The following is a 7,847-nucleotide window of genomic DNA, read 5'->3' as shown; positions in this document are numbered from 1 at the left end:
AGTGTATATGATCGATGACAACCCCCCTTATCCGCTCTATTGGTTTCTCTGTTCTTCTGTATATATGCAAGCTGAAAGGATCCATCACTGATGACGGATCACAAGTATATATGCGACCTGGTCATCGTAGCTAGATTATGGGCACAGAACCGTCACCTCTTTTACCTGACAAAATAACACTCGGCCACCGTGCCCGATTTTTCTTGCATTTTAATATTTTTCGAAAAAATATAATGTCGTTTTTAGACCCTCTGCTCGCGCGCCGTAGCGCCGAGGTACGAACGAGCTCCGCTGGCACAGGCAAGCATATATGGCGCTGACGTGGCACCTAGCTTGGCGCCACAGATCTTGACGCCGAGCTACACCAGTGCGGTTTCTCTTTCTCCATTCTCTCCCTCACCTCTCACCGAGCCGAGCTCCACCGCCGTTGTCTGCTCCTCCATCGCCGCCGACCAAGCACCATTGCCCGCCAGCCGCCCACCACCGTCGGTTCGCACAGTGCTCCCTCGCTGGTAGCATCCTTACTAGACACATTGGGATATAACTCTCGAGAACGACCTCTCCTCCGCCACAACATCTCCAGCTACATATCTTTTAGATTTTATATTAACACCACTAGATAAATAATAGAAATGATTTTAACTTATAAATAACATGGTACTCATAGTTTCAAAACCCTAAAAAATTTAAACCAGCGATTCACAAACTATCTAACCATCCGTAATCGCCATATCAACCATATATCTTAAAAATTATAAGTAATAGCAATATGTTCAAGAATCAAAACTAATTAATTAAAACCAGACTATGCAATATATGAAACAAACGAATCACTGAGACACCATATATACCTTAGTCTCCAAGCTATAAGGATGAAATCGAAATTTTCCAAGTCAAATACGAAGATTGAAGCAGATCTCGGTGGTATGGTCGAAGAGGGAAACGAGGGACAGTGGGAGACACATGGTTGGGCATAGCTCTTGTGACACCTCAGGTGTTACCATGGCTAGAGCACACCTTGGTACTAAGGACTGTGATCACATGTGGTAATAACTTAAGGAGAACATAAGAACCTTGGAGACCATGTGTTAACCAAGATTTCTAATGACCTAAGAAGTATTACTCAAACCTTTGTGCACTTACTACCTTGGGCAAGAGGAGGGAAAACCCTAGACCTCTCTTGAACCCTATCTCCCAAAGTCATGGTTAAGAGGGGGGAGAGAGTGAGCAAATGTGCAAACCATGAGTAATCTTTAACCAAACTTTAAGTAACCTCATAACCATCAATTGTGGGAAGGAAATATTGCAAAAAGACCCCTAGAGAAACCCCAAATCCAATCCCTAAGTAGAGAGAGAGCTAGAGCTCTCTAATTCTCTCTAAGTTAAAAACTACACCTACACTAAAGATCAACTGTGTTCACCTCGAAGCTGGCACCAAAACCACCTAAGTTCTATACCAAAAATGTGGCATACCACCTAGGGCACCCACTGGAAAAAGCTGAGCCCGAGATCTTGACGTTTGACATGCCTTGGCATGGTTTTTGTCGCGAGGTGGGCAGAGTGACATACCTGATTTGGCGACCGAAGATCTCCCTACCTAGGCCATATCTGCCATGGCAACTCACGGATGAGAGACAGCCCTAGGTGCCAGGAAAAGACTCGCGCCGGATTTTTGCCAAGATTCGCACGTTTGCGACTTGGGTGAGCTGTGGAACACGGGCAGAAGAAAAGCTCCACGTGTTTGACGCGCTCTGTGTGCGCCAGAGCACGCCCGCGCGCGCCCCGCGTCGCGCCAACGCCCAGCTGATGCCATGGCCCGCGCCCGCGCCTATAAAGCCCGCTCAGGCGTCGACCACACTCTTCTGCGCACGCTCAAACCTCACCGGAGCTCAACTCACCGCCGTTTGCCCGTACACGGCGTGTCCGCGGCCACCCGAGCCCCTGCCGCCGTAGACCGGCCGGCTCAACCTTTCCCAACCCCGTCCGACCCTCGGTGACGAGTGAGCACACCTCAGTGAAGCTCCCCGAGCGAGGAATCGAAGCCTGCTTCGCTGGAGAGGCCAGTCCACGGTCGCCGGAGTTCACAACCCCACCGGAGTGCGTGGACCGGGTAATCCACTGAACCATTTTCCGATTCCTTGTGCACACGGTCTCTACGTCACCCCATGAAGCTCACAGTGCCCTTGGATTGAACTAGATCGCCGTGATTTGGCCGGCGCACCCGCCGCCGACGAGGACACCCGCCTGCGCACGTGGACCGAGCGATTCCGACCATCCCCGCCGTCGAGTCGTACATCGCTGTGACCGCCAGAGCCTCCCCGAGCCAACCCCGCCCCTCGCCGGACCTATCTCGCCGCCGGTAAGCCGCGCCACCCTTTTCTATCTTGCGGGTACTGTTTAAACCTAGGGAGGGACCGCGGGGGAGAAGGAGAGAAGTCTGGGGGGTTTTGTGAGATGTCAGTGACTCGAATGAATAGTAGCGCGGGGGTATAACTGAGAGAGTTAGTTTGGAAATAACCTAGGGTCCTCGGTGTAAACTGCTTTTCCAGGAAACCCTTATTAAATCTGTTTTTAAATTTGAACAGAAAATTTAATAATTCATAACTTCTATTTAGTTCATCCAAATTTGGTCAAACCAATTTTGTCAGACTTTAAATAATGCAAACTGCTTAGGAAAAATATAAAACCCTTGAGTACTACAGAAAACTATGAGGTTCTGATTTAATTAATGTTTTGGCCAAAAGCTAAATAATAGGGCTAAAATAGTTGCACTATTTGACTAGGGTTAGAAAAATTTGGAGAAGTTTATATCCACCTACTGACTTGTTTAAAAATGCTAAACTTCTCTGTCCAACCCATTAAGTTAGTTTTTGCCATTTAATTTACAATATGCTTAAGGTTAAGAAAAATAGAAAATGTGATATAAATAATGAACCAGAGGGCACCTCTATTTTTGTTAGAGTACTTATTCAATGTAGTTTACTAGAAAAATCCATTATACCCTGGTTTAGTATAAAATAAGTAGGATCCCTTTTATTTTAGGAAAACAAGGAAAACTTAGAAAAACCCTACAAAAATAACCCCAAGGTGAAAGCACCCCAACCCTTGGGATAATTAATGTTTTGTTATTAAGAACTTAGGGAAAATATGAAATCTGCTGTTTGACATTTTTCAAATAACAATGTAGTAGAAAGTGCCTTTTTGGCATTTAACTTTAGAAAAATCATAACTAAATGGCCATCCCTTAGCTTTCTGTGATTTTTGGCACAGAAGCCTATTATTACTGTTAGATGCCAACAAAAATAACACTTAGGACAGAACTCACCCCTAATTAAGAGATGTAGTGCAAAGTGGCCCATTTTACACAACTTTTGTTATTTTTGTCTAAAGCATAGCCTTTTTATTTTAAACCTCAAATTCCTAGAACAGGCTATAATGACCAATGGCAACCCACTGTAATTTTTACAGAATTTTTGGAAAATATTAAACCACTGTCGTAGTTCAAACCTACACTAGAAACCATAAATAGAAAATAAAGAAAGGGAAAGATGAATAATAGAAAATTAGTGTCATCCTAAAACCCTTTATAACTTGTCCACTGAAATATATAGAGGCAATACCAATTCCCTGTGCCTATCCCTAGCAAAACCTAAACCTAGAAGTGATAAGGAGCAACCATTAAAAGCCACATATGACCCGGAAACCCTAAGTTACTCATTAACTTAGTTTTTCTTCTCTTAGCATAATGTTATTAAATCCTGCATAATCATGACATACATGTTCATTGCATTTTGATAGACTGTAACCTTGCTGACGGAGAGTACGTCCTCGTGCCGGAGCAAGGAGCTGCTCAGGAGGCAGCCCCAGATCCAGCACCAGAGCCTGCACCAGAGGACCTGCCTGCCACTACTTTGGAAGGCAAGCCCCGGTTTTATGCATAACCTGTTAATTATGCTATTTTAATTTACTTAATGATTGTAGGATTGATTGTGCACTTAAGTGTAGGAGTTGTTTGAAACCCTAGTTGCATGATCTCAGGAATCCCATTGAGGTGAATACTAGTATGCTAAGTCGAGTAGCTGCTTTATTAATTAGGATCTCGGTAGAAGTCGAGTGATTTTTCTAGCACTCGCGCGAGGTCATGAATTGGTTGTATACACTTTCTTATCATAATGATGTTGGTTTGTGGACAACAATCCATGGGGATTGGTTGTCCACGGGATAAAAATTGGAATAAGGATTAAGGTGTGGTACCGTGAGTCAAGCGTTTGAACGTACTAAGCACATGCCGAGAAATATGGTAAATCGGTAAGCCTAGTACCTGAGTGAACCTGGCAGTGGACATATCCCCTCACGCGACCTGAGACGTGGTCTCCCATTCCGGTTATGGTGGGTACAAGTGCGGTCACTGCACGACAGCAGTCGGGGTCAGTGAGGCATTGTACGCCAAGGCGGTGAGCCCTGATCTACTGACGGAGAATCGATGGGCACGGTTGATGTGTGTGGGGACGGAGTGTCTCGCCACGTCGTGTGTTTAGGTTTACCTTGCAAGGTTTAAAAACTCGATTCGGATCGTCTGCTTCTCGCAGCTAATGAGACTGCTTGATCCATGCTGCTACATTGAGTAACAAGTGGAAATGTGATGAGTTGACACAAGAGGTTGATTGCTAAATATGTTTGATACCATGTATGAGTAGATAGTACACTTTAGGCCTTAAGAGAGTCACACTTAATTTGACAAAGTTAAAACTTGACTTAGAAACTCAGCTAGTGCTTTTGGCAACCAGACCCCACAGCCAAACAGCTGCATGTCTAGAGGTAGAGGAGTAGACTCCTCACACCGGGTAAGTCTAGCTGAGTATTAGTATACTCAGCCTTGCTTGTGGCATAATTTTACAGGTTCTCTGGAGGACATGGTTGCTGGAGTGACTTGGTCGTCCATCTTGCCACCGGGTTGGACTGTCGAGTGGGACCCTACCTCGGCTGAGGAGGAGCATGAGGAGTGATGGGACAGGCTTCCCCATCTCTCTGTTTATTTACCGTTAATTTTATTCCGCTGCACTCCGAACAATGATGACTACTTTTGCAAAACTCCGATGAGGATGTAATAAATTAATACTCTTTAATGCATTGTTTTATGCTTTATTGTATTTGCTCTGTGACTCACCATCGAGTGAGATTGTGGTACTTGATCCTGTCAGTGGCCTTGTCGAACTAGATCCGAGGGATTGACGGGTTATTCCCATTTAAGTGTGGTCTAGCCTCTAAGGCGGGACTTAGGCACTTAAGTTGGAATAATTCGGGCAGTTCCGCCACAGCTGGTATCGGAGCTTGTACCACCATAGAGGAATCAATAAAATATAAATACCATCTTTTTCCAAAGTAAAACTTGATAGAAACAATGTTGGATAGGTAGTAGGACGAGCAGGATAGACCTAGGATGTGAAGCCTTAGGAGGATAGAAGGGTAGCTAGGTGGCTAAGTGATTAGGCCCTATAGGCCACCTTAAAGGATGGGAGTTCTTCCCTATCCCCTTTACATTGGTGAGGTCGTTTAGGACGAGCATGCATGCATTCTTAAATTAAACAAATGGATATTTGAGTAAAGACTTAAAAACAAGATGATAACCAACTAAGTTCCCCAGTACCATTTTATTTAACTAGGGAAAGGCTGAGTCTTATTTTTCTTGTTCTTTTTATAATTCTTTTCTTTTACTTACGTTTAACCGTACATAGATGACTTCCCATGGATCCTCAGACGACGGGAATGCACTGTCCCACACTGACGGGCTTGCACGAGAGGGTTTTCCCCGCATTTTGTGGGAGGTACTTCAGGGGGCCGGATACACGACACCCCCTCAGTACGCGGTGCAGCAGTTCGAGAAGCATCGAGTGCCCCGCTGTAGGGTGAGGATGACCCTGGAGCCTCATCCCCTACAGCCAGGCTGGCGTTCATTGGACTCTGAGTCCTTTGGATACCGGGCTGAGGACACGATCGAGGCGATCGCTCTGCACGGGCTGACCACTTTCTGCGGATTCCATCCCTTGGAGTTGTCTACCCACCCCATTGGCTTATTCCCCGCTGAAAGGGAGGACGACCCAATGTGGAAGGATCGGGTGGAGCATGCCAAGGATATCTGGGCCATCTACCCAGGACAGACTGCGCACTTGACCGTACGGTGCATGAATGCTCTGTACCGTCTGCAAGTGATGCGCGGTGAGGCAATGTCCCATCTGATGGCACTATTGGAGGCGACCAAGATCACTTTGGACAACAGAGAGGAGCTCGTGGTCGATTTGTCCACTGAGATGGTGGAAAAGGACTTGCAGGTGGAGCAACTATCCAATGATATCCAAGAGTTGGAGGAATTAGTGGGCACCAGGGAGAACACCATCGAGGTTCTCGAGGATCAGCTCATTAACACTCAGCAGCAGCTTGCTGAGGCTAATGAGCACTTGGATATGCATCACCAGGAGATCCAGGATATGGAGGCCAACGAGGACGTTGACATCGAGGGAGGAGAGGAGCCTGCCTCTAGTGTGGACACTGCTGGCTCAGGGAGGCCACCTTCCCCCGAGTCGAGTGTTGCCTCGTTCGCTCACTAGGTGTCCGGGATAGAGTTAGACGTCGGTGATGGTAGGACTCCTCGCAGCTAGCTTAGCTTTTGCACCCTTGGGGTACTAGGCTAGATAGAGTTGAGCCTTTTTGGGACCCTTGATGTAATCGTGTTAAACTCTTTTGGAAGCATGGCTGATGGATGTTATCAGTTTTAAATTGGAAGGAAAATTTATGCCTTTTTTAAATCCTTTTTGTTTAAGTCGGAATCTATCAATTTGCTTTTGACTCTTTCGCCGCGATTAAACCTTGAACTTGGAGATATGGTGTTAAGTATATATGTGGTTTTTCAGATGGCCGGGAGGCAGCGTCGTGGCCAGAATGAGCGTGTTCCTCCACCGCCACCACCGCCTCCCACTCTGCAGGAGCTAATGGCTCAGCAGAATGAGATCTTGAGGCAGCTAGCTCAGCGCCAGCCGCCACCTCAGCATTATGGTGGTGGAGACCATCAGCGTCACCCCGCGGCAGCTAATTCACTTCCTCCCAATCACTTCTGCAGGGACGATTCCTTGCTTCTCTTTCCTCCGAATCACCAGCAATAAATGCGGTTACACGAAGGTAATATTTTCTTATTAACTTACATGGCTTGCTAGTGACTAGATTATCGAGTATTGTTAACTCCAAGATTAATTGTTGTGCTCCCAGTAAGATCCATGGGCTTGTTGCTTGCGGTGGTGAGGATGGTGCGGTTGAGTGTTTTGATATGAGGAAAAAAACTTCTGTTGGCAGAATTAATATTCTAGCTGTTAGTTCTGAAGATTATTCTCAGGTTCACGTTTTACTTTGACAGCAAGTTAGTAAATTGATGCTTAACTTTGTAAGTTGTAACGATCTCTTATGCTTAAAACTGCAGGAGGTCACGTCTTTGCAATTTGATGAAGATCAAGGATACTTTATGGTAGTGGGGACCAGTACAGGAAAGGTATATGTTGTCATGAGTTGTTTTTCTGCTTGATTTTCACTGCTCTCTCTCCCTCTCTTAATCTGCCTAGTTATTTTTTATTTCCCCTACTACCATGACAGAATCTAAGTACCATGTGTCAGTATTTTGCATTGTGCATAGTACATTTTGTGCCTTTTCTATCCTTATTACAACAATTTAACTCGTTTTGCTCCATTTATGCCTCTGTTTTCTGCTTTAAGTCTACGTAGATTAACATTTGTTTTATTGTGCAACTATTTGTGATAGCTACTTTGTTTGACCTTTGCAACTTCAAATAAAATGATGACAT

The 7,847-nt window shown here is 45.4% G+C and overlaps 1 long non-coding RNA gene across 1 annotated transcript; it reads left to right on the top strand.

Moving 5' to 3' along the window:
* The first annotated feature begins 7,085 nt into the window (after positions 1-7,085).
* Positions 7,086-7,483, top strand: LOC103628937 (uncharacterized). The gene is made up of 3 exons (XR_554011.2): positions 7,086-7,173; positions 7,261-7,384; positions 7,469-7,483. It is a non-coding gene; the product is annotated as an uncharacterized lncRNA (long non-coding RNA).
* The last annotated feature ends 364 nt before the right edge of the window (positions 7,484-7,847 follow it).

The sequence above is a fragment of the Zea mays genome, chromosome 6 (assembly GCF_902167145.1).
Source record: "Zea mays cultivar B73 chromosome 6, Zm-B73-REFERENCE-NAM-5.0, whole genome shotgun sequence".
Taxonomy (NCBI): Eukaryota; Viridiplantae; Streptophyta; class Magnoliopsida; order Poales; family Poaceae; genus Zea; species Zea mays.
The sequence above is the reverse complement of the archived record's forward strand: the minus strand, read 5'-3'. Positions and strand labels throughout refer to the sequence as shown.